This window comes from Phaseolus vulgaris, chromosome 1, assembly GCF_051622355.1.
Source record: "Phaseolus vulgaris cultivar YP4 chromosome 1, ASM5162235v1, whole genome shotgun sequence".
In the NCBI taxonomy this organism is placed as follows: Eukaryota; Viridiplantae; Streptophyta; class Magnoliopsida; order Fabales; family Fabaceae; genus Phaseolus; species Phaseolus vulgaris.
The window spans coordinates 30818468-30827542 of record NC_143498.1 but is presented as its reverse complement, the minus strand read 5'-3'; positions in this window follow the sequence as shown (position 1 = coordinate 30827542).

Here is a 9075-nt window from a genome sequence, read left to right as displayed (position 1 = left end):
TGTTATAAGGTGATGCCTTTTGGGCTGAAAAACGCGGGCGCCACATACCAAAGGCTAATGGACAAGGTCCTGGCGCCCATGCTAGGGAGGAATGTGTACGCCTACGTGGATGACATGGTGGTGGCGTCGCGGGATAGGGCACAGCACATGGCAGACCTGGAGGAGTTGTTCGTCACAATATCTGATCCTGCCTGTTGACCGGAACGCTGGAAACTGCCTCGTCAAGGGATCGACGTGCGCACCGCTTCAAAACCTCCGTTCCTCTTCGAGATCCACCTCAAGAACCTGCAAAGGAACAGAACGGCGCCGTTGCGGCCGATCGCACTCCAACGCAAATACTAAGAGAACAGAAACCGTGCAAATTCTCTCTCACAGTGTGCTCTAGAACTCGCAAGCGTAAAGAGTATAATCTGAACGTGCGTACCTGAGAAAGTTCGTTGAGAACTCTTATATACCTGGTTACTTTCTCTCTCCTGGCAGTTACAGACTTGGACACGTGGCTCGCATCTAGTCGTACACGTGCCTTCATCTGGAGCCTCCTTGACTTGGGCGCTGCTTCTACTCTCGTTTTTGGCTAAGTTACTTATGCATGGTACTGCCCAGTGCATAGCTTAACTTGGGAGTGCGATCTCTACTGGAACTGGCGAGTTAGGGTGCCTTCATACACCTTCCCTGTGGTCTCGCCGGCCGCCTTCATAATCTGCACCAACTTCATTCTCTGGCGATCTCCAATCACTAGGTCGCCTGAACTTACATATGGCGATTTCCAATCACTAGGTCGCCTGAACTTACATCTGGCGACTTCACCTATAACACGGTGATCGCCGGCTCTGGTATGCTGGAGATCGGAGCACGCCAACTTAACAACTGGCGACTTCACGAACCCCCCGACTTCCTTCCCTTCTGCCAACCTGGCGCCTTGTCAACACACCTATACTGTAGTTGGATGCCACGTCATCACTTCCGACTACCAGGGCGGTACACAAGCCCCCCAGTCTTAAGCGAAGACTTGTCCAGCGAAAAGACTAGAGGAGTCACGTCAACACCGGTCTACGTGGCACTGACGCAGAAACCCAAGCGGTTGTACCTTCTGCTTCTCTGATGCTCCACCAAACCCCTCACCCATCGTTCGACACGTGGCTTCATCAACGGTTACTTTCAGTTACCGTTTGCGCTTCCCAAACCCATTTCGAAAAAACTCTTAAACCCATTTTCACTTCACACTGTTCCATCACTTTTCCTCGTATTCACAGACGTTCTAACTTCCTCCTGCAAAAAACTCTCAGCGCTCTCCAACATTCTGAATCACCATCATCCTTCATCGTCTTCCTGATCATCAAAAGGTACCTACTTTCCTTCTTCTGCTGGTTTTTCTTGCATTTTAACCGATTCGCATCATCCTGTAACTGTCTGGTGCATACGCTGTGGGTTGCTTTTTCCATTTCTCCTTCTGCGTAACTTAGGGCTTCGTCAATCGTCGCAACGAACCTTCGTTCGTTCGCTTTTCACCCTTCTCCCACGATCGAGTCAGCCTCTGCGAACCCTGACCATTTTCCTTTTCTTCTTCCTTTGCAGCTTCGAGAATGACCCGCTCAAAGATCACCCCGAATCCTCCTCCTTCATCGCGACACCCATCTTCTCAAGCACTCATCCCACCGCGAGCACGCGGTGCTTCATCTTCCCAGGCTGAGAGGCCTGCACCTTCCCGCCCCAACCTGGCCCAGGCGACTCCACCTATCGCCGGAGGAGCCCCCGTTCCCCCGCCAGACTTTGAAAAACTCTACCCATGGGCCAACTCGACCCTGTTGAGGGAAACGTCTTCCGTGAACACTGCTGGAGCAGTCATGCGATTGACTAAGGGGGATGAGCCTCATCAATCATTTCATAAGGAGCACGATGAAAAGATGATAGTGTTGCCTTGCCCCCCCGATCTACCCGTTTGTGCCGACGATAAGGTGAGCGCTGACGGGCCCTTCTGCTTCATCTACACAACCTTGTTCAAGAAGGTGAAGCTCAAGTTCCCTTTCACCCGCTTCGAAAGGGAGCTCCTTACCAAGCTCAACATCGCCGCCGCCCAGCTTCATCCCAACAGCTGGGCGTTTGTGCGGGCATTCCAAGTGATGTGCGACCATCTGGGGTTGCCCGCATCCGCCATAAGGTGCAGCAACTGGCTCAAGAAAAGATTGAACTGGAGAGCAAGATTGTGCCTTATCGCGTCAAGGTGGCTGACCTGGAGGCTCTCATAAAAACTGATGCCGCCAAGGTGAAGAAATTGGAGCAAAGGTCAGCCGATCGAGAGACCCTCCTTGGAAAGGTGGAAAAGGCGAGGGATGACGCCATGGCTGAGCTCGGTGAAGCCAACAAGAAAAACGGGGAGCTTGCCGCCGAATTGGGACAAGCGCAAGCAGAATCCAAGAAGGTTGCTGAAGACCTTCTCCAAGCTCAAGAAACCAACGAACAACTCAAGAAACAAGTTGAAGAGCTGGAGCAGCAGAATAAGGAGCTGAAAGAGCAAACTGAAGATCTCAAGAAACGGATTGAGGAACTTCAGAAACAGATTGAAGAACTCAAGCTGAATTCTGCTCAAATTCTGGCTGCCGGATTCGAAGCTGCGCGGGAACAATTTGCCTGCTTGTTCCCCGACCTGGACCTCAGCATGGTGTCTCTTGATAACGAGGTAGTGGATGGAAAATTGGTCCCCGCTGAAGACTAATCGATTCTCTCCATCTGCTACCTTCGCGCCTTTCCCTTGTATATAATCCTGTAATAAACTCGTATTTTCTTGGATACGTATTTTTGAACTGATAATTTACTTAATAAACTCGCATTTCTTCTTGTAACCTCTTCGTCTACCTTTAACTTTCCTTGCGTGATTTACTTCAATGAAACAACTTAGTAAACTCGTAGGCACGATCTTGTACTTAGCCGTTTCGAACCATCTCAACTTCGAATAATAATCACATTATCAACTCGCAAACTTAAGGCAATGAACCTTAGCGTAAAATGATACTCCAAGCAATGGACTTTAACTCAACCCCTGGCTTTATGACGTTGTTACACCCGAGCTGCTTCATCAAACGGGTCTTTGACTTCTCGCCACTGCTTGAACGTTTCCTGGTCACCAGAGACTCTTGGCGACACCAGCTTCTTCCTGCCTTCACACCTTGGCCATTGCTCTTTCATCTGGGGGTAGAGGCGCCTTTCGGATCCTTCTCTACCTCCTTGTGCTTCAGAACAAGAGACCGGGTGGCTAGGCGTTCTCTTCGAACCTACCTTAGCCACCCTCAGAACTTCTTCCACCCTCTACACCATACCTGAACTCGTTCGAGACGAGAAGGATTTTATCTTGCCTGAACTCGCTCATAGACGAGAAGGTCTTTAACTCGCCTGAACTCGCTCATAGGCGAGAAGGTCTTTAACTCGCCTGAACTCGTTCATAGGCAAGAAGGTCTTTAACTGGTGCCTCTACATTGCCCCAGGGGTTACATCTTCTCGCCCCCAGAAACACTGAGGACTTTTACTGGTGCCTCTACATTGCCCCAGGGGTTACATCTTCTCGCCCCCAGAAACACTGAGGACTTTTCACTGGTGCCTCTACATTGCCCCAGGGGTTACATCTTCTCGCCCCCAGAAACACTGAGGACTTGTCACTCTTTCTCGCCTACACTCGCTCGACGGCGAGGAGGTCTTTTACTTGCCTCTACATTGCCCCAGGGGTTACATCTTCTCGCCCCCAGAAACACTAAGGACTTTTCGCTCTTCCTTGCCTGCACTCGCTCAGCGACGAGGAGGTCTTTAACTCGCCTCAGGACGCGCAAGGGCGTTGAGGTCTTTCATCTGGTGCCTCCGATCGCCGAAAGACGATGAGGACTTAAAAACTTTAACTGATGCCTCCAATCGCCGAAAAACGATGAGGACTTAAAAACTTTATAGAAAGCATGCAATATATCTTTAACTCGCCTTGAGTCACGTACAAGTGACAAGGTCTTTCTTCAAAACTTTTTTGAAAACAGCAAGCATGGAATCTGGAAACGCCTTATACTTCGAAAACTCTTCTTTTATTGGGTGGCCTCATTAAAAACCCTCCTTAGGGAAAAAAGAGTGCCCCCTTCAAACTGTTTTATCAGAGACATTGTAATATAACTTTTGTGTTTGTCTTTACTTACAAAGCTCTTAACTATAGTACAACTTCAGGTGCATGGCGTTCCAGGTGCGAGGAATCGCCCCTCCTTCCAGCGTCTCTAAGCGGTAGGCGCCGTTCCCGAGCGCCTCGGTTATTCTGAACGGTCCCGTCCACTTAGGCGACAGCTTATTCTCCATCTCGTACTGGTGGGCTTTTCTCATCACCAGGTCGCCTTCTCTAAATTGCCTTGGCATCACCTTCGAGTTGTACCTTCGTTCAATCCTTCTCTTCACCGCCTCAGCCTTCAATCTCGCCTCTTCTCTGACCTCGTTCAGTAGATCCAGGTTCAGCCTTCTCTCTTCATTTGAGTCTTCCTCTACAAAGTTCTGGAATCTCGGCGAGCTCTCCTGGATCTCTACTGGAATCATCGCATCACACCCATAGACCAAACTGAACGGGGTCTCATGGGTTCCTGACTGCTCGGTGGTGTGGTATGCCCAGACTATACGGGGCACCTCCTCAGCCCAACTTCCCTTGGCTTTTTCTAGCCTTCTCTTTAAACCTCTCAACAACACCCGATTAGCTGACTCCACCTGGCCATTTGTCTGAGGGTGCTCGACGGATGCAAACACTTGTTGAATTCCCACCCCTTCGCAAAGCTTCTTCAACAGGTGACTTGCAAACTGAGTCCCATTGTCCGACACCAGGCGCTTAGGCACTCCAAACCGGCACACGATGTTCTTCCACACGAAACCTTCGATCTTGTGTGCAGTGATCTGGGCCACTGGTTCTGCTTCGATCCACTTGGTGAAATATTCAATCGCCACCACCAAGTACTTCATCTGCCTGATCGCCAGCCGGAAAGGTCCCAGGATATCGATTCCCCAGGTATGAAACGGCCAAGGGCTGTAGATCGACTTCAACTCCTCAGGAGGCGCCTTGTGCCAATCGGCGTGCTGTTGGCACTGTTTGCAACACTGCGCATACTTCTTGCAGTCTTCTCTCATCGTTGGCCAGTAGTAGCCTGCACGGAGAGTCCTTGCGGCCAAAGCTCGACCCCCAACGTGGCTACCGCATACACCTTCGTGGAGCTCCGCCATGATTCTTGTGCACTTCTCGCCATGTATACATTCCAGGAGCGGGTGAGTGAACCCAAACCTGTACAAATCGCCATCAATCAGGGTGTACTTGCTGGAATTCTTCTTTACTTTCCTAGCCTCAGTCGGATCCAGTGGGAGAAGGCCATCTGCCAGGCACCGCTTGTATTGTGTTATCCAAGTGTCTGGCTCATGGGTAGCGCAGACCTGCATCACGTTTACCTTCTCTCCCCGACATGCTCTAACTCTCGGCGATCTCAGAGTTTCTTGCGTCAGGGACTTATGGCTTCTCGCTGCTTTCTCCGTCGACTTGCTTATCTGAAGGACTAGGTGATCTGCCACAAATGCTCTCGGCGTCTTCAGAGTTTCTTGAATCACCGTCCTCTGCCTACCCCCCTTGCCTGAACTGGCGAGCTTGGCTAGCAAGTCAGCTCGGGCATTCTGCTCTCTGGGCACATGCACTACTTCAAAGGAGGCAAAGGAACTCTTCAACTCCTGCACATATTCCAGATAGGCCGCCATTTGTGGATCTTTAGCCTGGAACTCACCTGTTACTTGCCCTGTGACTAGCAGCGAGTCACTCTTAGCCATCAGCACCCTAGCTCCCATCTCTTTGGCCAGCAAAATTCCGGCGATCAGCGCCTCATACTCTGCTTGATTGTTACTGGCTTTGAAGGCAAATCTCAAAGATTGCTCGATCAGCACGCCGTTGGGCCCTTCTAAAATGACTCCAGCACCGCTACCCTGCTGGTTCGACGATCCATCCACCGAGAGTACCCAACAGAAACCGTCCCCTTCAACTCGTGTCGCCTCAGACGAGAGCTCGACCACGAAATCTGCAAAGATTTGCCCCTTAATCGGGCCTCGGGGCTCATACTTGATGTCAAACTCTGACAGCTCCACTGCCCATTTCACCATCCTTCCCGCAACGTCGGGCTTCTTCAAAACTTTCTGGATGGGCAGGTCAGTCATCACCAGTATGGTGAAGCTATGGAAATAGTGGCGCAACCTCCTCGCCGAAAACACCACAGCCAGCGCAGCCTTCTCCAGGGCCTGATATCTCGTTTCGGGGCCCTGCAACACCTTACTAACAAAATAAATAGGCTTCTGAGCCTGATCTTGATCCTGGGCGAGCACCGCACTCACCGCCCTCTCAGTTACAGCAAAATACAACCTGAGAGGGGTTCCCACCAGCGGTTTGCACAAAACCGGCGGGCTCGCCAGATACTCCTTCAGCTTGACAAAGGCTTCCTCGCACTCCTTCGTCCAGGCAAACTTGTTGTTGCGTCTCAAGCATTGAAAATAGGGATGGCCCTTCTCTCCGCTAGCCGACACGAAGCGAGACAGGGCTGCCATCCGTCCTGTTAGCTGCTGGACCTCTTTCACCGTAGCTGGGCTCCTCATCGCCAAGATGGCGGCACATTTGTCGGGGTTGGCCTCTATGCCTCTTTCAGTCAAGAGAAAACCCAAAAACTTTCCAGCCTCCACGCCGAAAATGCATTTCTCCGGATTAAGCTTTAACCTGAACTTGGCGATCGTCGTGAACAACTCTTCCAAGTCTGCAACGTGCTTGCTTTTTTCCGGCGAGGTCACGACCATGTCATCGACGTACGCTTGCACGTTCCTTCCCAGCATTGGTGCAAGTACTCGATCCATCAACCTCTGGTACGTGGCCCCCGCGTTCTTCAGCCCAAACGGCATCACCTTGTAGCAGTAGCACGACCTCTCCGTCATGAAGGCTGTCTTCTCTTCATCCATGGGATGCATCTTAATCTGATTATACCCCGAGAAGGCATCCAGGAAGCTCAGCAACTTACACCCTGCGGAACTATCTACCAGGGCGTCTATGCTTGGTAAAGGATACGAATCCTTTGGACAAGCTTTGTTCAGGTCGGTGAAATCGACGCACATGCGCCATTTCCCGTTACTCTTCTTCACAAGCACGACATTTGCCAGCCATTCAGGGTATTGAACCTCCCTGATGTGGCCCGCAGCGAGGAGCTTCTGTGTTTCATCTCTAATCGCCTGCCTCCTCTCCTCGTTGAACTTTCTTTTTCTTTGTCGCACTGGTCTCACCAAGTTGTCCATCGCCAGATGATGGCACAAGAAGTCGGGATCAATTCCGGGCATGTCCGAAGCGGACCATGCAAACGCGTCCAGATGCCGCTCAATCACCTTGGTGATCTGGTCCTGGAGCTCGACCTCCAGGGATCTTCCCAGCTTGAAGATTTTTCCCCCGATCTCTTTCTCGAGCCACTGCTCGACAGGTTTTGGCCTGGATTCTCTGGCGATCACCGCCCTGGCGATTCCCTGCTCTCTCGCTTCCTCAGGGCGATTCCGCGCCTCTTCCTCCTCCAGACCAGCGTTTCCCTCCATCAGCCCAGCGTCCACCATCTCCACGTCCCTTCCGGCGGTCTCTTCTGCTACCGTCGATCTGGGCTTCATACCGGGAGGTGGGGTGGTTGTTACATAACTCACTGATCTCTTGTTTTTCAGGCTATTCTCATAGCACTTTTTTGCTTCCTTCTGATCAGACTTGATCGTGATCACCACCCCTTCCATAGATGGCAACTTCACCTTCATGTGCCGAGTCGACGGTATAGCACCTAACAGGATGTTGTATGCTGAAGGGGCGTTTACAATGAGGTACTTGATTTTCTCCGTCCTCGAACCAGCCTCATCTGTAAACGTGGTTCTCAACTCAATGTACCCCCTGACCTCCACTTGGTCACCAGCGAACCCATATAGGCACCCTCCATAAGGCCTTAGCTGGTCAAGGGGCAACTCCAACTGCGTGAAAGTCGGCCAGAACATCACATCTGCCGAGCTTCCCTGGTCCACCAGAACTCTGTGGACCTTCCTTCCCGCCGTAATCAACGAAATGACTATGGGATCATTGTCATGGGGCACAACGTCCCGGAGATCCTGTTTGGTGAACGTAATGTCCACCTCCGGCGAGTGATTTTCGAACATATCCACCGTCATCACCGACCGCGCGTACTTCTTCCTTTGCGATGCGGTGCATCCACCACCCGAGAAGCCTCCTGCAATGGTGTGGATTTCCCCGTGGATAGGCATCTCATGTTGCTGGGCCTCTCCACCTGCTGGCTGGGAACTCGACGCTCCCCCCGTCCTCCTGTCCAGCAGATAGTCATTTAGGAACCCGCTCTTAACCAGATCATCGAGCTGATACCCTAAGGACAAACACGAGTCCAAAGTGTGGCCAAAGACCTGGTGAAACTCACACCAGGCGTCTGGCTTTGGTCCCAGCACCTTGTCGCCCACCTTCTCAGGCGCTTTTAACCTAGTAGATATATTGGGAATGGCGATCAAGTCTGCCAATCCCATAACAAACTTGTGCTTAGGCGGGCGATTGTACTCCCGGCGTGCTGGTTGCTGGCGTCCCTGGCCCCTCCCCTTGTTCCTCCTATCATAAGGATGGCGAGTCCTCTGGTCCTTCCTGACCGCCACCGCTGTCTCCAGCACCCTTTGCGGCTGGATCCTGGTTTGGTAGCGTAGCCTAGCGGGAGCCACACTCCCTCTCTTCTCGGCGACCTCACTCTCGTCGGCGATGTGAGCAACCGCAAGTCGCCTGACCTCAGCAAACGTTGCAGGGTGAGCCCTGATCAAGGCCTCGCAGAATGGTCCTGGCAGCACGCCCTTCTTGAATGCATAGACCAGCATTTCTTCATCTTTAGCTGGCGATCTGACCATCTGCGCTCCAAAGCGATTCAGGTAGTCTCTGAGGGACTCTCCCTGGTACTGCCTTATATCAAACAAATCATAAGACACCCTGGGCGGTGCCTTGTTCACGATGTATTGCTCGACGAAAACCTTCGAGAACTGCTGAAAATT